The sequence below is a fragment of the Enhydra lutris genome, unplaced genomic scaffold (genome assembly GCF_002288905.1).
Source record: "Enhydra lutris kenyoni isolate GAN:26980312 unplaced genomic scaffold, ASM228890v2 scaffoldscaffold10, whole genome shotgun sequence".
NCBI classification, from domain to species: Eukaryota; Metazoa; Chordata; class Mammalia; order Carnivora; family Mustelidae; genus Enhydra; species Enhydra lutris.
In genome coordinates, this window is record NW_019154094.1 from 38,768,601 (window position 1) to 38,779,931 (window position 11,331).

The window sequence follows — 11,331 nt, forward strand, 5'->3', positions numbered from 1 at the left end:
GCAGCGGCTCAGGTCATGATCTCAGGGTCCTGGGATCGAGTCCCGCATCGGGCTCTCTGCTCAGTAGGGAGCCTGCTTCCCTCTCTCCCTCTCCGCCTGCCTCTTTGTCTACTTGTGATCTCTCTCTGTCAAATAAATAAATAAAATCTTTAAAAAAAAACAAACAAACAAACAAACAAAAAACAATGAATGGCCTTACTATATCAAACCCAAAAAAGTCTTGGTCCCTTCTTCTCAGTAAAGGCCGTACTAGATGGGCTTGAAGTGTGTTGAAGATGAACTGTGGCTCATAGCTCTGTCTTAGAGAAGTAGAACCAACTTCAGTCATGTCACTGAGCAAGGAAATTTTCAATGAAGGGCGTCAAGAATCTATAATGAGTTTTAACATTAGTCAAACCCAGGAATTACCAATAAATACCAAATGTATTCAAACAAATAACTAAGGAAAAATGGTGAATGGTGTGATGTGTGAACTGGGCATGGGAATGAGCAAACGTAAGAATAATCATTGATTCTTCACTGATGTTTATTATTTGGGGTTCTCACTAAAAGGTATATGCTGTGTATGAATTTATATTATTGTTACTCATTATTATTTTTACTACCTTCCTCCTTTAGCCTATACAATAGTATAAAACTGTGGAAAAGAACCCTTGTGTTGACAAGCATCCCTATCCAGCTGAATGTCAAAGTATTCCCAACTGTAGGAAAATAGTGGAAAACATGGTATAGAGTTATTAAAATTATATGGTGGTTGTGAATAAAAGGTTGCCTTTTGATTCCCTTTAAATCTGCTATTGTGCTTAGAAAATAGAAAAACCTATCTGTAGAAAGATTCCAAGAGAGAGTGGAGAGGTCCTGCCATGGGAGGGGGAAATACTGCTTCCTAACTTGGGCTAATATTCCTCTTTTCTATGTTGTTAGCATGGAACTTTAATCAGATCAATTGCTGTGTGTGTGGTTTTTTTTTTTTAATCCATTTATATTTCCTATTGATTTTTAGGTAGGTGCCTGCAACTCAGTCTTTCATTTGGGATATACTGTTCACACACTTATGTCCTTTTTCTATATCAAAATGATCTGTCCTAGTTTTTAAATAGGGCATTCTTTTCTCCCAGCGAATATATAATGGTATTCCACTGAGATTTCAAGTTTTTGTACTCCAAGGGCTTGTCAAAACACGGCAGCTCATCACTTGAATCATCCTTTTACATGAGACTCTCTGAGAATAAAAGAGAGGGCATTTTCCCTGGGTAAATATGATAGATTTAATCTCAATCCATTAAAAATTCTCTTTAGCTCCATTCTAAGTTGATGCCTTTTGGGTGAAAGGATGCAAGATGAAAATGTTCTAAGTCAATTTTTCAGTTAAAAAATACTTATAGGATGTGCTGTTTCAAAATAACTTTTGGCTAGGATTTTCTTGTTTCAAAGATTTTGACAGGGTGCTCTCCTTTTTTGCCAATGGGAAGGTGGCTTTCCAAGTTAATGACAATGATCTTACACTGCTACTTAAAAAATAATTGGGAAATAGGTCCAAGTTACATTTACTCAGAGAGGGGAGTGATTTACCTGGTTCAGGTGACAATAAGACAGGACAACTCTCGAACAAGGAAGGAAGGTGCATAAAGTTGTGCGTTCAAATCCACTTCTATGTCGTGTGTAGGCAGACAAAACAGTAATGTGAAATTTGTAGATTCGAGTAAACTTCTGTACTCCTGAGCTAGTAAGAAATTCAGTCTCAGCCACCACGCCCCAACAAAGGTGGAATCTACAAAGCACACCAAGCACCTACTTGTACGGGTTGAAGGAAGCAAGTTCAAATTCAGACAGAACAGACCTAACCTGGTTTGAAAATGCATTCCACCTCCTGGCTCAGTTGAACAACTCTGTCTCACAGTCACCACAGGCCAGACATCAGCTGAATCAGCACTGCCTGCCGTCTCTTGTCTGAATGTTTGTAGATTTTAAAACTCTGCAGATGGTTATCAATCTAATGACATTTGTTTTAAAATGCAATTAAGCAACAAAAACACAATCATTCTAGAGTCATTGCCAGGTCAGCAAACAGGTTGCTTTGTTAGGAGGTAAATTTTCACACTACAGGACAGTCTTCTCATTTTAAAACTTGAACAGTTTAATTCAGCCTCACAAGTAATAGCCCTGAGTCTTGTTTTTATAAGGTACAGTCTTCCTAGCAAGCACACTGGTTATAATATTATTGACATTTCACTAATTTATTAAACGGTATTATAAAAAATTCAATAATCTCATCTCTTATAATTACTATAATGGGGTTATCTTATATTTTAAAGCTTTGCAGAACTGGGTAAGCCACGTTTTTGTATCATACTGAGACTTCCCCTAGTCCTTAACATTCAGTGTGATATTTCTGTGCTAACCGGAAACTCCGTCAATTTAAAATCCATCTTGAAACACTCTGTAAATATAGCATAGCGCAGAATATATGTTACCTGACCTTTGACATAGAATCACCTTAGAAATAAATGCAGCTATAAATCTTGTTGGCCTATTTCTTTCTACCTAAGAGCTCCGTGAAACACCATTATTTCTCTCATTGGGGTTTGATATCTCAGCATCCTCAAAAAAACAGTATTTGCCACCTCGGTTCTACAATTTCAGTTCCACTTCAGGAACAGGATGAAAGTTTACATGGCTGGAATTTGCACTCTTTCTTAGCATTAAAGAAACATATGCATTGTACCCCAAAACCATGACAATTACATTTTACATTTTATCACAGCACTATGCTATCTGGGCAGGCTTTATGAACTCTTTCTGAACTTAAATTGGGTCCATCAAAGACGTGTTTGTCAAGCACCACTCCTTTGGGTCAGCCCTGAACTGACTAGGAATTGGGGACAGAAGTGAACAATACCCACAGGGAGCCCAGATCTTATGGAAGACTCAGAGGAAAGGAATTAGAGTTCGAAGTGACAGGAGTAGGTCTTAGACGAGGTCTGTACCAGGTGCTAGCAAGCTGCAGGTGGACAGCATTACCCAGCAGGTTTTGTTTGAGCTGGTCTTAAAAGATGCAGGGCTCCAGGCAAACAAAGGAAAGACACTCAAGGCAGAAAACAAGTGTGCACAAAGAGCCAGATGCACAAAAGGATGTGGTGTATGCTGGGATTAGAAAGCAGTTCTGTGAGGCTCAAGTATTGTGTTTTGATGCAGATAGTTGTAGGGGATGACATGCAGGAAAGTGGCCTGTGTGTAGAAGCACTGAGTCACCTTTATCTTTGTGCCTTTCGCACAGGGTATGGCAAATACTAGGTTCTCAGAAAATGTGCATGAGATGATTGGAGTATATATAATACCTCACATACCAAGGCCTCCTAACCTTACCTAGAACACAGTATATACACATTAAATATTAAGTATTTATTAATAATAAGAAAATACTGCATCTACAGACTGTGCAAGTGGAGTTGTAGTCTTCCAGATAAAACCTCTAAAAATTGCGGACTGCCTTGAAAAGGCAATTTTTTGACCGTGATGTCACAGGTTTCAAAACTATGTTGTGGTTCTTACATAAAACTCTTAAAACGGATGGTCAATGCTACATCTGCACATAGGTAATTAACCAGGGTCTCTTTTGATGAGCTAACCCTGTGTATAAAATCAACAGAGTTTCATGCCGATTTCTTTCCTTTTATGGTCTATGGATATTTATTCTACTTTTCTTTCAAAGGGCATGTGAACTTCAAAATTACCACTGGAAATGGATCCTGTACAGGCTTGATTTAAATGGTTAGAGCTTCTAATTTGGTAAAAAACAAAAACATAATCAATTTGGTAGTTTTCTGATTATTAAGTACTTTTTTTTTTTTTTTTTAAAGAAACTGGCATTTAGAACAGATTTTGTCTTTTGGGCCCCAAGTATCATTTGCATTTAAAAAGAAAACAGTGTGTATCCTAAACCAAACTCAGTTAATCTCTACAATCTTTCTTCTTCCCAATTACTGTGAATGCACATCCTCTCAGGACACAAGTGATGCTGACTCTTATTTCTGCCTCCTAAAGACATGTCTCAGCTTCGCAGAGTTTTTTTTTTTTTTTCTTTTGTTGTTTTTGGCTGTACAATGGAACTTGGATGCATTTTAAATTAACTTTCTCTAGGAATCAAAGGTAATCATTATTTCTCTTTATGATCCACATGAATATTCTCATTTTTTTCTTTTCAAGTTTAAGATTAGTTTTGAATGCCGTTATATCTCTGCCTTCTTTCAGAGTTAACCTCCAAGGACCCCAGCTTGCACTAAGAGGATTGAGGAAATTTGTCCACAGCCTGTTCTTGCTGAGCTGACTCAAACCCTTTGAAGAACACAATACGAATCAGCAACCCCACTTCCCGTAAGTGTTGGTCCAAGTATTAGTTATGACCTTGAGCATGCTGTTGCTTTTCTCTGGCCAAGAATAAGGAAAACTGCACCAAGTTTCTGCTCCGATATTTGAGGTAGCATAAGCTTTATCGCCTCATGGCCTTCTGGGATCCTGGATAAGTCTTGTCCTATGTGATCGTCGGTTTCCCCTTGTAGAAGATGGGAGCATACTTTTCTCCATGAAGATGGCCTGGAATCCTATAAATAAAAGCCTTCCTCTACAAAGGCTATGCATATATGAGGTAGCATCGTTAGTCCCTGCCCATCTTTCTGTTTTATTTCAATTGGCTTTGCTTTCTCCTCCTTTTGTGGTTACATTTTTTGTTTCCATAAACCATCAAAGTTGGAAAAAATGACATCTAGATTGCCAGCGAAGTCAGGCAACCTTTTCTCTGGGTACGACAAGCTCTGTTTCCAAGATGGGTCACTTTGGTCTTTTGATGGGTCAATGATAGCCTTTCAGCTTGGTGAAATTGACAGGGAGGGCTATCAGTCACTCAGCAAGGCTGCTGTGGGACCGATAGGCTCACACCACCTGATACATGAACCACTCCATATGATTAACTTCGACAGGTAACTCCATGCTGGCTCGCAAGCTGAAGAGCATTTTAAGTACAAATAATCATTCTGGGGTATGTCTTGAGTGACAGAATAATGACTGAGTGGAACAGAGTCCCTTAATCTTTGCTTGTGAAAACACATTTTGTTTCCTTTCAAGGCCAGGATACTATGACAAAATCAATTAACAAAACCCCTCAGAGATCTTTGTTGATACTTTGAAGTTTGGTATTTATCAAGCTTATATCAAATATAGAACTTCCTTGAAGGGCTGGGCTCATTTATCTTAGTCTTCAAAGGACCTCACATGGTGCTTTATAGCAATTTAATAATTAGTAATAATAATACTATCATTTCTGATGAGGATAGTAACTGGACCCATATTATCCCTATTGCTACAAACTTACAAAGTGCTCAACCATCCATTGAGACAGGACTTATTGTCCCCACTTAACATATGGAGAAACTGAGGCTCAGAGCAGGGCAGCACAGTGCCCAGTGACACAGTGCATGTCTGAACACGGGCTTCTGGCCAGAGTCCTATTTAATCAACATTTCTAAAATTAAATAGGATGGAACACAATACTTCAGTCTACATAATCTATCTCATCAACATTTATTGCTCTCATCAGTTGATTCTAAAAACCCTCAAGGGCTTCAAGATAGAAAGCATAATGAATTCAGTGCCACTTTGAAATGAGAAGGGCCCACTTTCATTTTTTTCTTCCTGGACGGTACTGCAAATGATAAGAAAATTTAGTGTTGTTTTACCTATTCTTGGATTCTTTTGGTGGTCTGAAAAATTAAAGACTGTAGTTTTTGCCTCCAAGAACATGGTCTTCCAGAGTTGAAAATGTTAACTCTTGAGAACTCATTGAAATGCACTGAATAACACACTCAAGGCCTTGTGGTCATCCCAGGCTGTGAATGCAGTCTGTAAGAGTTAAAATCCCACGTCATCAGATAATGATGGCTGCAAGCAGACTCCACCTCTGCATTCAGTGCTATGAAAACTTCAGCAAGTGAAATTAAACTCAGAAAAGGATTTGCTCACATTAAAAAAATGACACTTCCCTGGCACAAGCATGTGGAAAGCTAATTCCCACCGTAGTTTCATCACCTCCTCCTTCTCTGTCTGCTTTTGCCAGAGTGAAGCTCTATAAAGAAACTGGCCACTGGACTCATTATCAACTGCGTTAGCTGAAAATTTGATTAAGCTGGCCTCCCAGGGTTAGCATGAAAAATTCTAGATTTTTATTCTAGGAACTTAATTTCTCTTTTCCTCATTTTGGCCATGTTTGCAAATTTCATTTGCATTTAAATTTGCAGTGGTTTGCCAAAGTCCAGACTAAGACTTTAGCTGTTGTTTCTATTCAGGTGAAAAGTGCAACCACAAGTGGCCATCTGCACAGGCATACAGTCAGGCAATTGTCCAAGGCAAGTATCGTTTTGCATTCTTCTAAGTATCCTGAGCAAGCTTTACTACCCAACCCACCAAGGAATGTGATGAAGAGACCCTCTCTAATTTCCAGGACTAGCTTAGCCATCAGTGGTCCTCCTCACATACAGCAATATTCCAAAATCAATATTCCAAAATCAAGGAGAAATGACACCAAAGGAAACTTTAGACTTTAGCCCATTAGAACCATCTCTAGGGACTTTTTTTTTTTTTTTTTTTTTTTTTTTTAAGGAAAGACATCAACACCAGCAAATGGGGAAAGAGATCTCTTGTGATCTACTTTGATGTGACCCTTTCAAAGGCAGTTTCTCCCTGGGTATTGGGTTCTCATTCTGTCCTGGGTAAAGTGGCAGGTATGAGAGTATCAGTAGGGGCTCCTACTTGACTCCCCTACAAAGTAAAAGAAAGTGAAATAGGATCAGTGTGTGAGACCCTGCCATTTCTGCCAAGTGGACAAAATGCGCACCCTTTAAAAAAGGTCATCTGTGCCTCCGTTTCTTCATATGTAAAATATAACCTTTTAGTTTTCATAGTTGTGAAAACTACATAAAAGAGAATAGAGTTTGGGGGCATCTGGGTGGCTCAGTTGGTTAAGCATCCGACACTTGATCTCAGCTCAGGTCTTGATCTTAGGGTTGTGAGTTCAAGGACCTACTTCAAAAAAAAAAAAGAAAAAAAAAAGGAAGGAAAGGAAAGAAAAGAAAAGAGTTTGGCAAGTTTGGCACAATGATCATTCAAATGTTAGCCATCAGTGTTGTTATTAGGTCCCCTAACATTAACTGAATTTTTCTATTTGTGTTTCCTCTAGGAAAGAATTTGGAGATTCCAATCTGATCCTTTTCCATGTGATCTCTTGTACCCATTCCATTTTTGTACCACACATAATAAAGTTTGAGAGTGTCAAGTAATCCATCTGTATCTGAGTTTTGTCTGGAAAGACTTGCAGGATTTTCAGATTGAAATATCAATACATCTCCGGTCTTGTCTTTGACCTGTTTAGTATTGATCATTTCTGGAGCAACGGTGTCTTAAAGCCTAAAGTTCACTGCGCTATCAAGAGAGAAACTGGGAAGCCACATTTAAACACACTTTGCTTCTGTTTTATTTCATAACACAGCACACATTTCCTTTCCATAAATACATTCAACACGGTCACCACCATGGCAATGTTACATTAAAATATTACTGTTAGTACTAAGATATTTAAGGAAATACCAAGGATCAATTTAAAAATTCTATTTATGGCAGAAAATCTGCCAAGAAGAAACCTTTTGAAATGAATTTCAGTTTATACTTCAGTCTAATTTATATCTTTTGTTCCCTACCCCTGGTGCTCATCAAAATGTCACAAAATTCCCCAGGGTTCTGACACACATCCAGGTTTGGAACTTTCTTTTTTTTTTTTTTCCCCTCTTTAAACTCTGCCTGATAACACATAAAATATGGTGTTGATGCGATGGCGATCATTTATACAGCTGAGTGTTTTCCAGAATATTAAAATGACTGATTTTTAAAAAAAAATACTCAGGTTTGTCACATGCATGTCATCGACGATATTCCCAGGAAATCATCTCTAGCTTTCTGCTAGCACTGTGAGAAGCTATTTCAAGGTCTCCTCTCGAGAGAGTCTTCCAGACTGGTGTTACAAACTAAATAAAGATGAAGCCAATTGCTGTGCTCTATTACCGGAGCCAGAAAACATAGCACCATCTTTGTTTAAGGCTGAATCTCCATGACAACCCCAGATAAGAAGCTGTGTTAGTGTTTCTTGTTCCTGAACGGGGCCACAGGTCATGGCCTTCTGTAGGCACAGTGAAGTAATACATCTTTATACAACAATTCTAAGCTACTCAGTAGGTCACCTCTGAATTTAATTAGCCCAAAAGTTTTCAAAGAGATGAAATATTTTAAAATTTTCATTGATGCTTTTCTGTTCAACCAGGTAACAAAAAAGATCAGGATAACCATTGTTTCAATTACCACTGGTGTTAATGAATTCAATGTGATCTTAAGGAGAGGCAGCCTGGTGCACAGGTTAAAAATGAGGGTGCCAAACTCTTACTCCTGGATGCCCGATCCAACTGTACCCTGTTCTAGATCGCAATGTAGGGGACTTGCTTACTCTTTGTGCATCAATTTCTTGCCCACAAAAAGGGTGTAATATTGTTACTACCTCGTCAGGTTGTGATTAGGCTTAGTGTATATAAAATGCTTAATACACTGATTGATATATAATATTATACTCCATAATTATGTTACTCTTTTTATGAATATCACCAACTAAGTGGTAGCTGATTGGTTCCTATGATAGCCACTAGCTGCACAGAGCTATTTATGGCAGAGCTATGTATGCTAATTAGAATAAAAGAAATTCACTTTGTTCTTCAGTTGTACTAGCCACTTTCCAAGTGCTCAGTGGGCACACATAGCTAATGACTACCATATTGGATGGCAAAGATACAAAACGCTGCCTTGGATAGTGCTCTGGACTGTAGCCTAGAGAAAATAAAAAGGAGCATAGGAATATCCTTTATAGAAGTGATATCATTTGTTCTTAGCACTTTCCACTGATTGTGAAAATAGTCTCAAGACTCTATCTGAAAGCACTGGAATCAATTTTTGTGTGGCATCTGGTAAAGCGTGGTTTACACTGTGGAATATACACTAAATACTGTGAAGAAAAACAACAAAATTTCCATAAACGGTTTTCTCTCAGGTGGGAAAGTTCCCCGTTCTTTTATAATGTTCTGTATTTATTGATTCTCTAACTGCACATAATTCTTGAAAATCAAGCTCAGTGGCAACTCTGTAGTCATCACATGTTTTGGTGGAGAGGATGATTTTCTTCATCGCCACCCAAATGGAAGCAATGTACATATTCGTTTTGCCACACCAATGTTGCTCCACAGCGGAAATGTCAACTTAAGTGTTCAAGGATGTGAGCACAGGCCTTCACCCAATCTCAAATAGCACATTTCCAGACACTTTTCACTTGTGATTACCCAAATTTGCAATTCTGGTGTTGGCTGATAAATGATTATTGTTTCCCATCAGAGCCAGAATGACATGGCCTAGGATAGATTTGTCCCACACATTGATACTTGATTTGTTCTATGCGTTGGTTAGTCCTTGGAAACAGTGCCTGGCAGGTGCTTTATGAATGTTTGAGAATAAGGAAAAAATACAAGCAAAAAAATGAAGATGTCTATCATTTTCAACAAGCAGACGTTTTATGTGAAGGAGGAACAGTTAGTGATGTTATGCATGTCTAAAGGAGTCTCTGCTATCAGTTTATATTCCAAGAACTTTTACTGAGAAACTATCACAGAAAGCTAGGAACAAGAGCCCATGCAGTATACTAAATCCCAGAGCAGCTCTAGCAAATGAAGAGAGGCCTCTCCTAGCTTCTCAGATGCTCATTCCAGAACTCCGGATATAAAATGGCTGCATAAGGGACAGGAAAAACAAAAACTGCCTCTGTTTTTGGACTTTCCAGACAAGCTATATATTGTCTAATGGAAAAAAAGAAAACAAACCCACAATTGATTATATTGATTTCTAAATATTGTCTGCAGAACAGTATAATGAGTCAATGTTCCAGAAGTACAGAAAAAGATAAAAAGAAAAATCCACAGAATATTTTAAAACTGCATCATCATCAATTAACTGTGACAAGCAACTACCCTGTATATAACATTTTATAGTTTTATTTTGCCCTGTGCTTGCACATACAGCATCTATAAACATACAACCTACGGCTCAACCTACCTTTTACAAGGTAGCTTTGGAAGCCATTCTGACACCATTTTACATACACCCATCACTCTTTAAAGAGTTGAAATATCTTTAGACTAACAAGTGAGTTTTTAAGCCAGAGCAGAAGGGCCAAAAATCCCTCATTATAGAAGATTCCTTTTTATAGCACAGTCTGGAAAACAAAACAAAACAACAACAACAAAAGCCTTTCTTTCCTTCCACCTGTAGATGATCATCAGCAATGAGTAGCCACTGGTCACCTTTTCTATGGAAAGGTAAACAGCTCAAGCCAGAATCAGAAATAAAGATAGACAGCTATAGGAGTAATGAATCATTAATACCAGATAACAACTTAAGCTGGAATCTCTCCGAGGCCAGGAGGTTGGCAAGGCTAGAGAGGAGTGTGTTGTGTCTGATGGGAGGGAAGAGGATTCTGTCTTGAATTTCATTTAGCTTATGCTGAGTGGGTTATAAAGATAATGCATATGTCCCCATTTAAATTCAAGCTTCTTTTTTATAAGCTTCTGAAGCTTACTAAAGAGGTTAAACCAAGTCTGAAAAGAAAGATAAGTTTACTATTTCTTTTGTCTACTAGTCTTCTTGTCAACAGAGCCTGATCCCAAACCAACTGACATGATTTATGGAATATTTACTATTGTTAGGGACTGGACATGTAACCCTCAAACAGAACTAGCTGCAGCTCCCTAGGTCATAACCCAAAGGAGAAGGAAGAACAACTCCTTATCAGATGTGATTCATGGATGCATTACTAGAAGTATGTCCTGAGGACTGAAAGTAGTCATTTGCTCTCATGGATGGCAAGGGGATATTCTAACTGTGGCTTAAACAATGAACCAACATGGGAAAGGGTGTTCCATGCAGATGGATCATCCTAATTAAAGTCCAAGTATGTGAAATGGTGGCAACGATATTAGTGACAGGGCTGGGTAACAGGTATTGACTACCTCCCATGTAAAAGCCACTATTTCAAGTTCTTAGCATGTATTAACTCATTTACTATAATAACCTTATTGTATATGGATCATTAAGCCCACATTACAGATGAGAAAAGTGAGGCACAGTGATTTTAAGTGACTCCCCCAAAGGCACACAACTGACAGATAGAGGAACTTGAATATATGCTCAGTCATCAGG